This window comes from Ascidia mentula, chromosome 2 (genome assembly GCF_947561715.1).
Source record: "Ascidia mentula chromosome 2, kaAscMent1.1, whole genome shotgun sequence".
NCBI classification, from domain to species: domain Eukaryota; kingdom Metazoa; phylum Chordata; class Ascidiacea; order Phlebobranchia; family Ascidiidae; genus Ascidia; species Ascidia mentula.
In genome coordinates, this window is record NC_138567.1 from 18,853,852 (window position 1) to 18,867,691 (window position 13,840).

At 37.6% G+C, this 13,840-nt stretch overlaps 2 pseudogenes; both read left to right on the plus strand.

Moving 5' to 3' along the window:
- The first annotated feature begins 4,833 nt into the window (after window positions 1-4,833).
- LOC145890313 (uncharacterized) lies at window positions 4,834-8,387 on the plus strand (annotated as a pseudogene).
- A 3,172-nt stretch (window positions 8,388-11,559) lies between these two features.
- LOC145890314 (G2/M phase-specific E3 ubiquitin-protein ligase-like) lies at window positions 11,560-13,782 on the plus strand (annotated as a pseudogene).
- The last annotated feature ends 58 nt before the right edge of the window (window positions 13,783-13,840 follow it).

The following is a 13,840-nucleotide window of genomic DNA, read 5'->3' on the forward strand; positions in this document are numbered from 1 at the left end:
TTGTAAGCTATTAATAATGTTAAAAAACATATACTTAACTTAATACCCTTTTGGAAATTTCTTTCTTTTCTGCAAAATATAAATAGATCACAGTAATTCTATAAAAAAAAATATGAAAAACTCTTACTTGTGCTTGATTCGAAGCAGCAGAGCACCCTGGGTGGAATCCCCGGGTGTAGGGCAAACGAACTGTTGTACATTAAATGAACACTTATTACCCAAATTACGTCACCATAAGTTGGGGTCAAGTTATGACCTAGCACCAAACAATAAATCCCTCATCTTATTTTAACCCGTTCACAACTACGTCAACAACATGTGTACAGACGCCACGTTGCGTTAAGTTCCCGCCAAGAAAGAGAGAGAGAGAAAGAAGAAAAGTCTTTGCCTTCTTTTTAAAACATCAATCCTCTCGTGATCCGACTTGTCTACGTAAGTGTGCTAAACGTTTTGCTTTAAACTACTTTATACACAATAAGATTGAACAGCAATTTTAAGATAGCGTAAACAAACATCATTTGAATCAATCCATGTTGGTTGGTTTATCCTACCATGGTGGTACCACAGCTCAGTGTTTCTCAAACTTTTTTTCTGCGCCGCAGAACAGACAAAAAACATTACAAATTTATTTGTTGCTCGTCAATTATTCCGATGGTGAGTTCGAAGTCGACTCATTAAACATCTTTTCTGCAGAAATTTTGGTTTCCTTCGATATTAAGTGGATCTCTTAGGTGTTTTTTTTTCATAAGGTTCTGGGATTCTATATTGGAGAAAAGCTGGGCATGTCTTCGTAAAGACGAAATATGGGTGTAGCTTTCATCGCAATGTAAACAATTGTAGAGTTTGTTTGCTTCCTGCAAAATTGTTTACAATTTTATAAAGTTTTTATATATTTCTTGCTCAAGAACCTTGTTGAACAACATTTATGCCCTACTTTAACCCTTTAAGCCCACATCATGAAATACTGGAAGGAAAATTCAAGTTTTAAGCCAAAACAGTTATTTTGTGTGTAAAAACACAAAGCAGTTTGGGCTTTAGTGGGTACGAAAATCGATAATCACTTTCTGTTAAAACTTTTACTTTATTTATCCACAGTGCACATTATTTCAACATTTTAAACTATTACGGCAGTTTCATTTTTAGCACATTTTTACATTGTAACTAAACAAGTGTTTCCTTTCAGGATCATTAACATTATATAACAAGCTGTAATGTTAGAACAAATGAGGTATATTGCAATGATATCTTGACTTGAATTATATTTCCCATATGTTCATTCATAGCAAATTTTATATAAGGTCTTATAATATTACAAAGACATGCATTAACATAAACTACCAACAAACACTGTAATGCAGGTCTTTTTCGCAAGTACACATAACAACAACACAACATATATAAATTGCAAACCAATCTTTAACTCAACAATAACAGTGGCATAAATTTACAACTGGCCTTAGGAAAGTTTACAGTGGTATCATTTTGGAATGTACAAATAATTTCAAACGAACATATCCAGAGTATTAATTGCATAATGTAGTTAGTCTAACATTACATTTATCACAAAATGTGTCGCGGCCACTTGCACCCTTGATAGGCCAATGGCGAAAGCAATCCTTCTGTACATCATTGGAAGCAACAACCCGTTGGATGGCCGCCCAACTTTGGAAACATTTAAACTAATACGAGTGTGACCGACTCTGGACTGGAAATCATGCAACAATCACGGCGGTATTGGAGCCAGGAATTGACCATGGCAATCGATAAACTGTGCCAAAAAATATATCAATACCAGCGACGAGACTTCAGATGATAACGACTTCGTGCTAAGTTAGCATCCAGCGAGTCAGCTCCCCCATATTCCCGTTTTTTCTCGTCAAATCTATGCACACAGCTCACATGATGCTGTCAAACCAACGAAGGACGACTAGATTGTGATAGCCGGCATTTTCTTATTGTACCAACATAATGAATTCCTTTTTTTTGTAAATTTATCAACAAAGGTGGACTTGTGAAAAGATTGTCAGCATAAACTTTGTAATTCTGTTGATGCGGTAGAGTTGAGCATAATCGCACCACAACATCACCAGCTACACCTAACTGACTTTTATTTTTGTTCCCATCAACGCTCCCTTGGTATACTTCGAAATCACAAAGCATACCACTCACAGTTGTACGGCACCAAATTTTGAAGCCCCATGGGTGGGGTTTTCCGCGTATGTATTGCTAAAAGGGAATTAATGTGCCTTTAAATGGGACCATCATCTCAGGAATTATATTTAAACAAATTTGACGAAAAAGGCTTAGCCATGGTCTTAATTTCCAGAGTCACGTAAATTATCCACAAAGTGCAATCTTGATGAAAGTTGTATGGTGCTATCTTGCCAATAATATCTAGAAGACTTGCAAGTTTTTTGTACACTATATAGATTAGTATTTTCCATCACAAGTTTGATCATTTCATTTGTCACAAAGCCTTTGAAATATTGAAAAGGTGTTTTAATGTCAATCAAATCCGAGGGTGGTAATCTATTTCCAGTAAATGTCACATCTGGCTTAATATATTCCTTTCGCACCCATTTAAATTTATGTTTTTTAGCAAATACAGGTTGATGTTCCCTCATGAACAACAGCAGCAGGAGGAGGAGGAGGAAGTGTGCCTGGCATAGATTCATCATCACTGTCACTTTCCTTCTCACTTTCATCTCCATTAATTACTAACTCTAATGCATCTTGCACAGAGTAATACTTCCTTTGTGAATTCATTAATATGTTGGCTTGCAAATGTGCAACATCACTTTTCGGAATTGTAGGACACCCACCGCTGTTGAAGCATTCATCCGTAAACTAATTATATTTACTGTAATTTATCTAAACTGCACCACAAACAACGTTTTCCAATCAAAAACCTTTCAAAAACACTGAAATACAACTTAAAAGTTTGAAAGTTCATCCTGACAGACAGGGCTTGAAAATCGGGATAATTCCTAAAAGTTTAGTAACCCGCTAGGTGGCAGTATTTTTTAAAATATGTAAAGGGGCTTTTACTAAATCAGAAAAACCAAAACTTAGCACAAAATATGTGTGATAATATACAGTGTTCCATATATGCAACGCTGGGCGCTAAAGGGTAAACTTCGATGTTGCGCTTTGCATTTTTCTGAAACATAACTTCTGCTGCAATAAATACTTACAAACAACATTTTATGCATGTTTATTGCGACTACAATTCAGTGCTTGTATACAGCCATGGGACATTGGTCTCTTAACACTTCTTCTTACAAGCAGTTTTTGGTAATTATTTACAACTGGTATTGGAAAAAAAAATACCTACAAAAGATAATTTCAAGCAACATGGCCAACCAAAAACATACTTTTACTTTAGGAGTAATTTTCTTTAGAAATCGACAGTTATCACACAAATAAGTCTCATATAATTAAAATGGATCCTTGCAACACATTATGCTTTTGCAATGTTAGTCCACACAGAGAGAGAAACTTGGGCTGGCGAGCTCGCGCGCTGGCGGAAAGAAAATATCGGCGTCCTCACTCACGCCCGGCGTATTTTCGCTGCCAGTTGTCAGGGTCATTTGTTTTGCATGGCGTTCAAAAACGTGAGAATTGTGCTGTTTATTAACGAAGGCATTACGGCCGTGGTGAATGGTACCAAAAATTACTGCATTAGTCAAAAACATTGCCAAGAACAACTGAAGTATGTTTGTCTGGTTAACTTTTGCCTGCGTCCACAAAGAAACAACAACACCAAATGAAACCGTTTTATTTTGTGGAATTGACTAAAACAATAATAAAAGTAATGAAATAACAAGTTACTGGTTTGGTATTATGATCATTATGTTTATTACTACTTTAACCACTGAAATAGTTGTCATGGTGAACTGGTATTCTTTCATGTTATTGAATTTATTGGGTTCCTTTTTAAATTTTTCTGAACAATGCTGCTGATTTTTAGCAACGAGTGCTGAATAAACACAGAAAAATGTATAGGCAACATTAAAGAGAACCTCGCAAAGAAATATAAGAGCACATATTTTAGACAAATATACAGTAGCATGAAACCATACAATGTATCACTTAATTAAAGCATCATATTACATGCAATTTTTAAAGCTAAACAGTAGATGATGCAAAAGATAACTATACAAAATATAAAAATTCAACATTTTGAAAACATGAGCAACCTTTGTTATGGTATGATCAAAACAAGCAACATTTTCTTACACAGGTTGATTGTTAGTGGATGCATGTTCATATTCCAATGAAAGATACTTCACTTTAAAATAGAAAGCAGGCTTGCTTAAAGTATTTCAAATAAAACCACATGTAATACTGCTCCAAAAGATATTGAAATCCTGTCCAAATATCCATTAGTTTATTGTGGTTTTTAGGTGAATTGGCCAGCAAAGGCACAATTTACATTTTCTATTTGAACAGCTTTTTCACTAGCTAAATGAAACTACCTAAACTATGCAAAAGCTGGAAGATATAAACATGCCATGGTATAATCAACGTATAAATTATCATGATAAGTTGATTTTGCCCTTCTACATAATACTAGACATGTTCTTCTGAAGCGTTAATTCAACTAAAACTGTTCTTAAAACTTTAAAAGCAAACATGATTTAACAAATTTCCATTTTGGTTTCAATGGTAAAATGTCTTGTCAATTAAAGTTAAAAAAAAATGTTTGTGATTAATTTTCGAAAGTAATTAAACTCAAAAAATACTCTGGCCCACATCAAATTTCCACTTACAACACCTATACCTTCGACCCACAACCTATTTCCAAAGCTTGCGGGCGTGAGCTAAATCAAAATGATTTCGCCGGCGTATAAGCTCAGCGGCAAGTCGCGGGCGTATTACGCCGAGCGCTCGCAAGCCCGCGACCTCTTGTGAGCGAAAGCTCACGCTTTCAAGCTTTGCCCCGAGCGTACGCCCGCGGCAATGAAACAAACAAAGAATCCGCCGGCGCAAAGCGTGAGTGTGGACCCGGCCTACGATTTTACCACAAAATACTTTAACAACGGTATATAATACAACTTATCAGAATGTCCAACATGCAGCAACACTGGTGCAGGCAAGTGTCCAGAGCTTCCAAAATTTGTGGATGACGTGGACGGATATTTGCTGCGATTTGAGAGATACGCGGAGAACAGCGGCTGGGAAAGGAACCAATGGGCGCCATGGCTTAGTGCACTGCTGACTGGAAAAGCGATGGGAGTGTATTCTCGACTCTTGGCAGACGAAGCCAGGGACTACGAGGTGTTGAAACGGGCGTTGCGGGAACGGTATGGATTACGCGAAGATGGATACCGCAACAGGTTCAACAATGAAACCCAGCAACAAGGCGAAACGGTTTCCCAGTATTTTGTTAGGTTCGAAAGTTATTTGGACAGTTGGGTAGAAATGGCCGGCATCGAAAAGACCTACAAAGGACTCAAAGGAACTTTTTCTTCGCGAGAAGTTCCACAAAGACAGTTACCGAGAGCTATCACTATACATGAGACAACATTCGACGAACGATTTAAAAGAATTTGCTGAGAAAGCCGATAGGTTTCTCGGCCCATTGAAAAAGACGATCAGCGGTCATAGTTGTGATTTTAAGCATCCTCGAGCTGCTGTTTACTTTTCCAATTGTGAAAGATCGGTCCAACGGGGCGTTATCATCGCTTGTCAGGCCCTACTGACCGCAGGTGCTTTAACTGTAACGGACATGGACATATTGCAAGAGATTGTAACGTGGAAGGGGCCGTTCAAAGTCGAGGGGAAGGTTGGAATCAATGACTACCGTGTGAATGTCAAAGGTAATACCAAGCTTTACCATATTAACTTACTGAAGAAACACGTCCAAAGAGAGTCAGAACAGAACATCGGATCAACGACGAGCGACGCACTGGTAATGAGAGATTTGTGTCATGAGTTGAACTTGGGAACTCACCACGAAACAACCGATGACTTGGCCGTGAGTGATTCCCTTACCGAGATTCAGAAGCAAGAAGTCATGAGGATTGCCAAAGCGCATGTAGAGGTATTTTCCGAAAGGCCCGGGTGCATGAACTTGGTTGAACACAACGTTCGACTTACCAGCGACAAGCCGATACGTTCGAAGCCCTTTAACGTACGCGAGTCATTGCGAAATGTTAGACACAGGGGTGATAAGACCTTCGACGTCATCATATGCGTCACCGGTGGTTATAGTTCGAAAGAAAGATGGTACAAACCGGATTTGCATAGATTATCGAAGACTTAACAAGGTAACGGTGTTCGATCCTGAACCGATGACGACGGCCCAGGATGTTTTCCACGACCTTAGAAACGACAAGTACTTTTCGACGATTGATTTGACTAAGGGATACTGGCAGGTGAAAGTCGCAGATTCCGACGTACACAAGACTATGGCCTAATTCCCATGCGAAGATATCTCGCAACCACCGGACGTTTACTGTGCGTATTAAATCTTTTGTTTCAAACGGCCGCTTCGCACCCTCATTTCTTTTGTTTTCGTCCCGAATGTGCCAGTTTTATCGCGTCGCCCGTTACTTGCTGCAGCCACCATTGTTGATACTGCTGGGAAAAAAAGTTAACGCTTTGACCCGAGTCATTGTTACCCAAACGATATAAGTAGCACTCTGTTTTCTAAAACAATTCATTTTTAGTACAAAAGTGTAGTTCAGTGTATTGGTTAAATTTATAACCGTGTTACTACGTCTGTAAGTAATCGTATTTTGTGTGTTGCATTCTATTTGAATAAGACAATAAAGGTGTAGGAAAAGGTTTATTGCTGATCAGGGTACAAGTGCGTTGCTGTCAAGGAACTTCCAATAGTCAGACCCATCTTTTGCGTAACCGTGAAAACGGAACGTGACAATGCCTGTTGCCCCTACTTGTGAATATATAGTTTCTATCCGAAATCCAGTATCGTCCTGTCGTTACGGCGCTGTGGGTTGAGTAGAATCGGTTGTATATTTTGTTGTTCTTCGTCTGTGTTTCCGTCGTGGTCGCAAGCTGTCACGTTGGTTTCTTTTTCTGTGTACATGCATGTTCACAAGCACGTCCTGGTAACTGTTGGCCTATTCGCTTACGGGTGGTCCGTAATATCATTTCTACGTTAGACTTAAGATTAGAATTATTAAAATGAAAGAACTTGTCGTAGAGATAGATCATGTTGTCAAGACCAGTAGAGGGTCTAGGGCAGAGATGTGCAACCCGCGGTACCTATTTACGTGGCCCGACTCAAGTTGGCAAGTATCCGAGTACTTTTCACTATTAGATCGTGGTATTTTTGACTTTGTATTACGTCACACAGTATTATTTAAATTTTGTCCATTGTGATGACTCCCCCATTGTTGCGACATAGTTCACATGCGTAGTTCTTCTGACAATGATTCGTTAGCACATGATCTTATTTTATGGGTGCAAGGTGTTGAATATATCGAGATATCTTGATAAAGGTAAAATGTCGGTCAAGTAGTGCTGTATTTTATGATAACATTATATGGTAATGATGTGTTAACGCAAATCCTATCATGGGTTAGGAAGAAAACATGACTCCTGGAATGATTCTTATATTTCCATGCATAATTGCACAAGGTATATAAAGGCCGGGATTTTTAAACTTTGGGTTGCGGCCCAGAGTTGGGATTGTAAATTGTAATTTTGTGGTTGCAATTATGGTTTTACATTAGTTGCTTGCCAGAGATCGCAGAGAAAATTCATTTTGCCAAAGTATTGTGCATTACAGAATCCAACATCCTTCAGACTTTCAGCAAATATTGGTGTTGGATATACCAACAGCTGAAGAAGCATTGACAATATGCTTTGCATGCTTGTAAACCTGTGGAACTTCATTCAGAGGTTGGCAAAGCTGAGTTTGGTAGACCGATCATTGCCAGTAAAGGCATTCTACACTTACTGCGAACTATAATTACAACTGTTTTTGTTAGCAGAACTTTTGCTGAGACTTAGACAAATAGAGCGTACATTCTGCTGAACAAATACTGCTGTTTTTCTGTTCAACGACATTGAAGGAATTTCTACAAAAGTTAAGTACAATATTACTAACCTTTATTATTATTATTATTGTTGTTATATTACATCTATTTACACTTTGTTTCTGCTAACCTACTTCCTGTAAGAATAGACTAACTGTGCATAAGATGTCACAGCGTTCAAAGAAAGACAAGGAGCAATCTGCTGTCCTTGACCGCATCGACTCACTGAGAGATGAAGTACGGGAGAGCAAGAACTCCACTGACAACACCCTGAAGGAGCTAGTGCTGGAGATGCGGAAAAGCCAGACCTTTCTCCAAGAGAGGTTTGAGGAGAATAAGAAGCTTTCCACAAACGAAGTGGTGATTCACTCCCTCTAATCTGAGAATAAGGAGTTAAAGAAGGCCGTAAAAAAACTCCAGGCAAGCTCTGCTTCAAATGAGCAATCCATCAATAATTTGGAGCAGTATGGCCGTCGGCCATGCCTGGGGTTTAAAGACCTTCCCTAATCAGATGAGGAGAGCACCGACGACCTGGTCAGGGACACTCTAATTTCGGTTACACTGTTGCATTTATTTTGTAGTTCAGAAGCAGAAAAATACACAATGAGCAAAAAAGTAAGATGTGGTGCATGCAGTGACGGGGAAACTTTTCTTCGGATTGATTTAATTGTCGAGAAAAATATTATACAAAAAAAAGATGGGAGAAATCAGCAGTTTTACAAAAGCATTGCTGAAGAATTCGGAGATAGAGGCATCTTTCGACATTTCAAAAATATATTTTGTGGTACAGAATTTAAAAGTATTTATTGTTTTTAAAGTAAGAATGAGTTTAAATTAATGTTTGAAAATTTTCGATTACTACAAGTGAAAATTTTTTAAGGAAACCATATTATGCCATGTTGAAGGGCACATCAAAATCAGGAGCTGCAGCCCTTTTATGAGAAGTTAAATGCTCTACTTTCAGGCCAAAAGTAAGATCAGTTGGAAACAGCATGAAGGCTGTAGCAACACGCATGTTTCCCTACTCAATTCTTCACACATTTGGAACACAGACCGACCGAAAGCTGCAGACGGTGTTAAGCTCTCCTGTAGGAGCTCCCACCAGCTTTCTGGCATCCCGCTGGACAACCACGTTTTTCCTGTCTTTTTTGTTATAAAACGCCCTCGTAACAATCGTTCGCTCTCTCAGTCTCTCTCTCGGTTTGCCATTCGCGCTGATACGATCGCACGTTCTTTTAATAGTTAATTCGCTGCAATTCAGTCACGTGGTAGCAACAAGTCTGCCACGGAGTCGAACTTAGTAACCTAAACAGTAAGAACACGCAAGCAGACTTTATATTCAGCAAAGCAGCGACTGGGAATCCTATTGGTACGCTGCAAGGCCTACAATTTTACACTTAAAGGTTCGAAACAACCTTTAAGTGTAAAAGGAATATTTACTGCGACGGTATCACACAAAAGTGGAATGTGTTTAAAACAGTTTAAAAGAACGCTTTTAAATATATCAAAAAACGGATAGTCGAATACGGTTCAATGAGACCGTCTACAACATACCTAGAGCATTTAACAGCTAAATTTATTTCGTTTGGCCATATTATTTCAAAACAAAGACAAGTAAATACCTGTCAAAGACAAGCTTAAACCGCGCCGTCAGTTCGCCAAAACAGTTTTAAGAACGCCTTTTCGTATGACAACAAAAAACTAAAGCATATAGTTGAATAAAGTTTAGAGGTATAGCCTTCGACATGGCTGTAGTATTTAACTGCCAAATTTTAATTCGCCTGGATGCAAAACAGAGATTTGGCAGGCGAATACCTGTCAAAGGCAAGCTTAAACCGCGCCGCAAGTTGGCCAAAACAGTTTTAAGAACGCCTTTTCGTATGACAACAAAAAACTAAAGCATATAGTTCAATAAAGTTTAGAGGTATCGCCTTTTACATGGTTGTAGTATTTAACTGCCAAATTTTAATTCGCATGGATGTAAAACAGAGATTTGGCAAGCGAATACCTGTCAAAGACAAGTATAAACCGCGCCGCAAGGGCGAAATTAACTGAATTTGACAGTTGTCCGCCTGTGATTTGAACAATTTTAAATCAAGCGACTTGAAGTTTTGCACACAAATATTAGATGCCACTACAAAACGAGAAATGAAAACTAATTGGCGTCTGTCCTTTAGATTTTTATTGCTTGCCGAAAACGCATGTTTGAAACTATGGTGGCTAAGGTTCGGCGGTTTTAACTAAATTTGACAGTTGTCCGCCAGTGATTTCAACATTTTTATATCAAGCAACTTGAAATTTTGCACACAAATATTAGATGCCAGTACAAAACGAGAAATGATAACTAAATTCGCGTCTGTCCTTTAGAATTTTATTGCTTGCCGAAAACGCATGTTTGAAACTAAATTTGACAGTTGTCCGCCTGTAATTTCTATGAGGCGCCGTTTGCAAAAAAAATAAAAACTGCAAAAATCAACCGTTCTAGGCCAGAAAAGCTTAAATCGGAAAGTGTTTTTCTCCGATTTAACAAATCGGAAAATGTTTCTCTCCGATTTAATAAATCGGAATTCCGATTTAGCATTGAAGCGTGACTTGCTTTCCGATTTAGCATTGAAGCATGACTTTGTTTCTGATTAGTGAAAATTTATAGTCTTTACACTATTTAATTTTGAAACTTCTGTTCGGTTTTCTGGTCTTAAATTTCCCAGTGAACTCTTTTATATACTGTAGTTGTACTTGGTTACCATTTGGGACGTTCTATTTTAAGAATAATGACAATCACAACAGAAATCAGAAAACAATTCACGCTTCAATGCTAAATCGGACAGCTAGTCACGCTTCAATGCTAAATCGGAATTCCCAAATGGTTTGCTGTCCGATTTAGCGTTCCGAATATTTATAAATGATCAACTGGTTAGACCAGAGTAAGGTTAGGGACATTTACTTAGTGCTGTTTATTTAATATCACTTTATTTAAGATTCTATAGGCTAGTTAATAGCTAACTCAGGAGATAGAAGTAACTTAGGAGAAGAAGTAAAGTGGACAAAATAGCTTCTGCTATTTTATATTCAATAAATAGTCAAAGCCAGTTTAGTTCTTCTACTACATCCACAACAACGGTGTCAGAAGTAAGTTGGTGTGATGTATTTGTTTTTGGACAGGCACTTTGTATAACATTTTTATTTTTTTTTCATTTTAGGTGCCATTGCCAAGCATAACAAGAAATGATGCAGATGATGAAAATGACTTCACAACAGTAATATTCATATCACATCACATATATTCATTTGTACTACATACGGAATGTCAATTTTTCCTGCTCTGTGACACACACAATTTTTTTTGAATTATGTAGTTTGAAGTGTCAGTTAAATATTGTTTCATTAACTTATGAGAACTTATTTGATAAAATTTGTTATCAGGATTACAGATATTCTGCTCCATTAAGTGGAAGGCGGGTACCCACTCGTGTGAATGGAAATAGACAAAGAAAAAAAAAATTATATTTGAAAGTCTGTTCGAGGACTGTTCTGTGCATTCCTTTTGAATATGGGGCCAACCAAAATTTTGGTTGCTAAAATTGCCATTAGCAACAAGCTTAATGAAAATGAAGTAAAATCTTTCAAGATTTGTTCACTAACACATCGCAAGGTCTACAATTTAAATACCTGACAAATCTGTCAGGGCTGAAAGTCTTGAGTGTTCCAAAGGTTAACACGATGTTTAAGTGGGATGCCTCTGCCTTTTATCTTTAGGTAAAACCATCATTAATGTTTATGTTGATCAACAACACTGTTTGATCAACAAAAGCCTCCTGGAGTTTCATGAGGAAAAGGTAAGACCACATTAACATTTCTACACAATAAGTCTCGTTGTCAGAAAATTTGCCCATCATGTGGCAAGATAAAAGCTTGTTGAAACATGTACTTTAGAAGTTGTATGTGGAGGAAGTTAGGCAAGATGAGGCCCATTTTTCATTGCAGAATATGGCAAAAAAAATTAGTGATGAGGCTAAAGAGCGAGATGAGGCTGGAGAGCGAGATGCGGCTGGACCATCATCATCTTCTCTTTACACGTATGTGATCCAAATTTTATTATGTCACAAAAACATTTGATTGGATTTTCCTGATATAACTTGTATCAATCTGCTTTGATTATGTCAATTTAGTATCAGAGTTTGATTCTGAAAATGATGACTACCTGTTACAAGAAGCTATTGAAGCTTCCATCACAGAAAGCAGTGACAAGTTAGGGTGTGTGTATATCATGTTATAGTTAAGAAGTCTGCAGAATTACCAGTTTTCCAAATATTTGCAAAACATATTGGCCTCCTTTTGTTCACATTACCCTATTACATAAATTCGAATACAACCTCAAAAATTACTTGGCATGTCATGAAAAAAAATAAAAATCACTTGGCACCTAGCACGCCAGGGATAGCCAAACTGACATTTGCCATTTTTTATGCAGGGTACCTTCAGAAAGTTTGTCTGTACATGACCTTATCTTAAATCTGCAAGACTGCATTGATGAAAATCAAGTTAATAGGCAGCACATTTTAGAATGTGCAGTCCGTGCAGTAAAAAGGAATAGTTTTGCAGCAAATGCACGTTTGAGTGTCAAGTTCAGTGATGATATTGGTCAATCTGAAGGTGCAGTTGATGCTGGTGGGCCAACCAGAGAATTTTTGAGACTAGTTATGTAAAGTATAATGCGAGTGCCAAATTTCTTGCCAGAAACGAAACAGGTTTTTGTGATAAACTTGTTGGTTTGCAGGACAGTTTTGTTAATACATGTTTTCCAGGTTCAACAAATGTTTATGGTTGCTTAATATCACTTTCAGTTATACATGGTGGACCGGCACCAAGTTTTTTTCCGAATCTTTTATTTGATTAAGTTGTTGAAAGGCCAAGGAACTTTGTTGCAGCTATATCACAATTGCAGCACATGTCATTCTACCCACAATTATTAACGGTAGTAATCCAGTTTATTGATTTGTACAAAAAAAAGACTGTTTCGTATGTTTACAGATTTACAATGCAGAATCACTTGATGATTTGAATAAAATTACAGATTACTTGCAAGTTAGTGGTTGCCCAACATTTGTGAAAGACATAAACAGAAAAGAAGAAATTGTTGTTTCGGCAATCAAATTTTACACGGAGGATCGCTTAAGGGACCAATTAGACAGGTGTATATCCAAAAGCTTAGACTGTACTTTGTTAACTATATGCAAGTGTAAGTTTTGGCAAATTTGCAGGTTCAAATTGGGCTTAAATTCGACGGACCTACTGTCAAAAATGAAAATGGCACCTATATCTTTCCAAAAAATTTTTTTGGAAAAACGAAAGCTTGATCACACATTTTTTCATGAAATTTTTGCAATTGGTGAGCTTTCACCATCTGGCAGCAATGCCAGATCTAGTAAAAACTGTGCTATATCATTTTGGAGGGACTATGTGCTTGATGTTCAAGGTACAAATATTATGCTTCAAATTAATGAAATAACTAACTGTATATGTTTTGAATATTTCAGATGGAGAATGCCAATGTACGCTTCATGACATCTTGGCATTTGCAACAGGTGCTGATCAACTATCCCCACTTGGTTTTACCGGAAAACCAAGTTTAGAATTTACAAAAGATTCACAATATCCCCTAGCCAATACTTGTGCAAATATTTTGACCATTCCACTTCACACGGATTATGAAATTTTTAGGTCTATGATGGACTTTGGCATTTTAAATGCCCCTGGCTTTGGAATGGCATAGGGAATGTTTGTACAACAACAATTTTCGTTATGGAAGTTGCACATGAATACAAAATAAC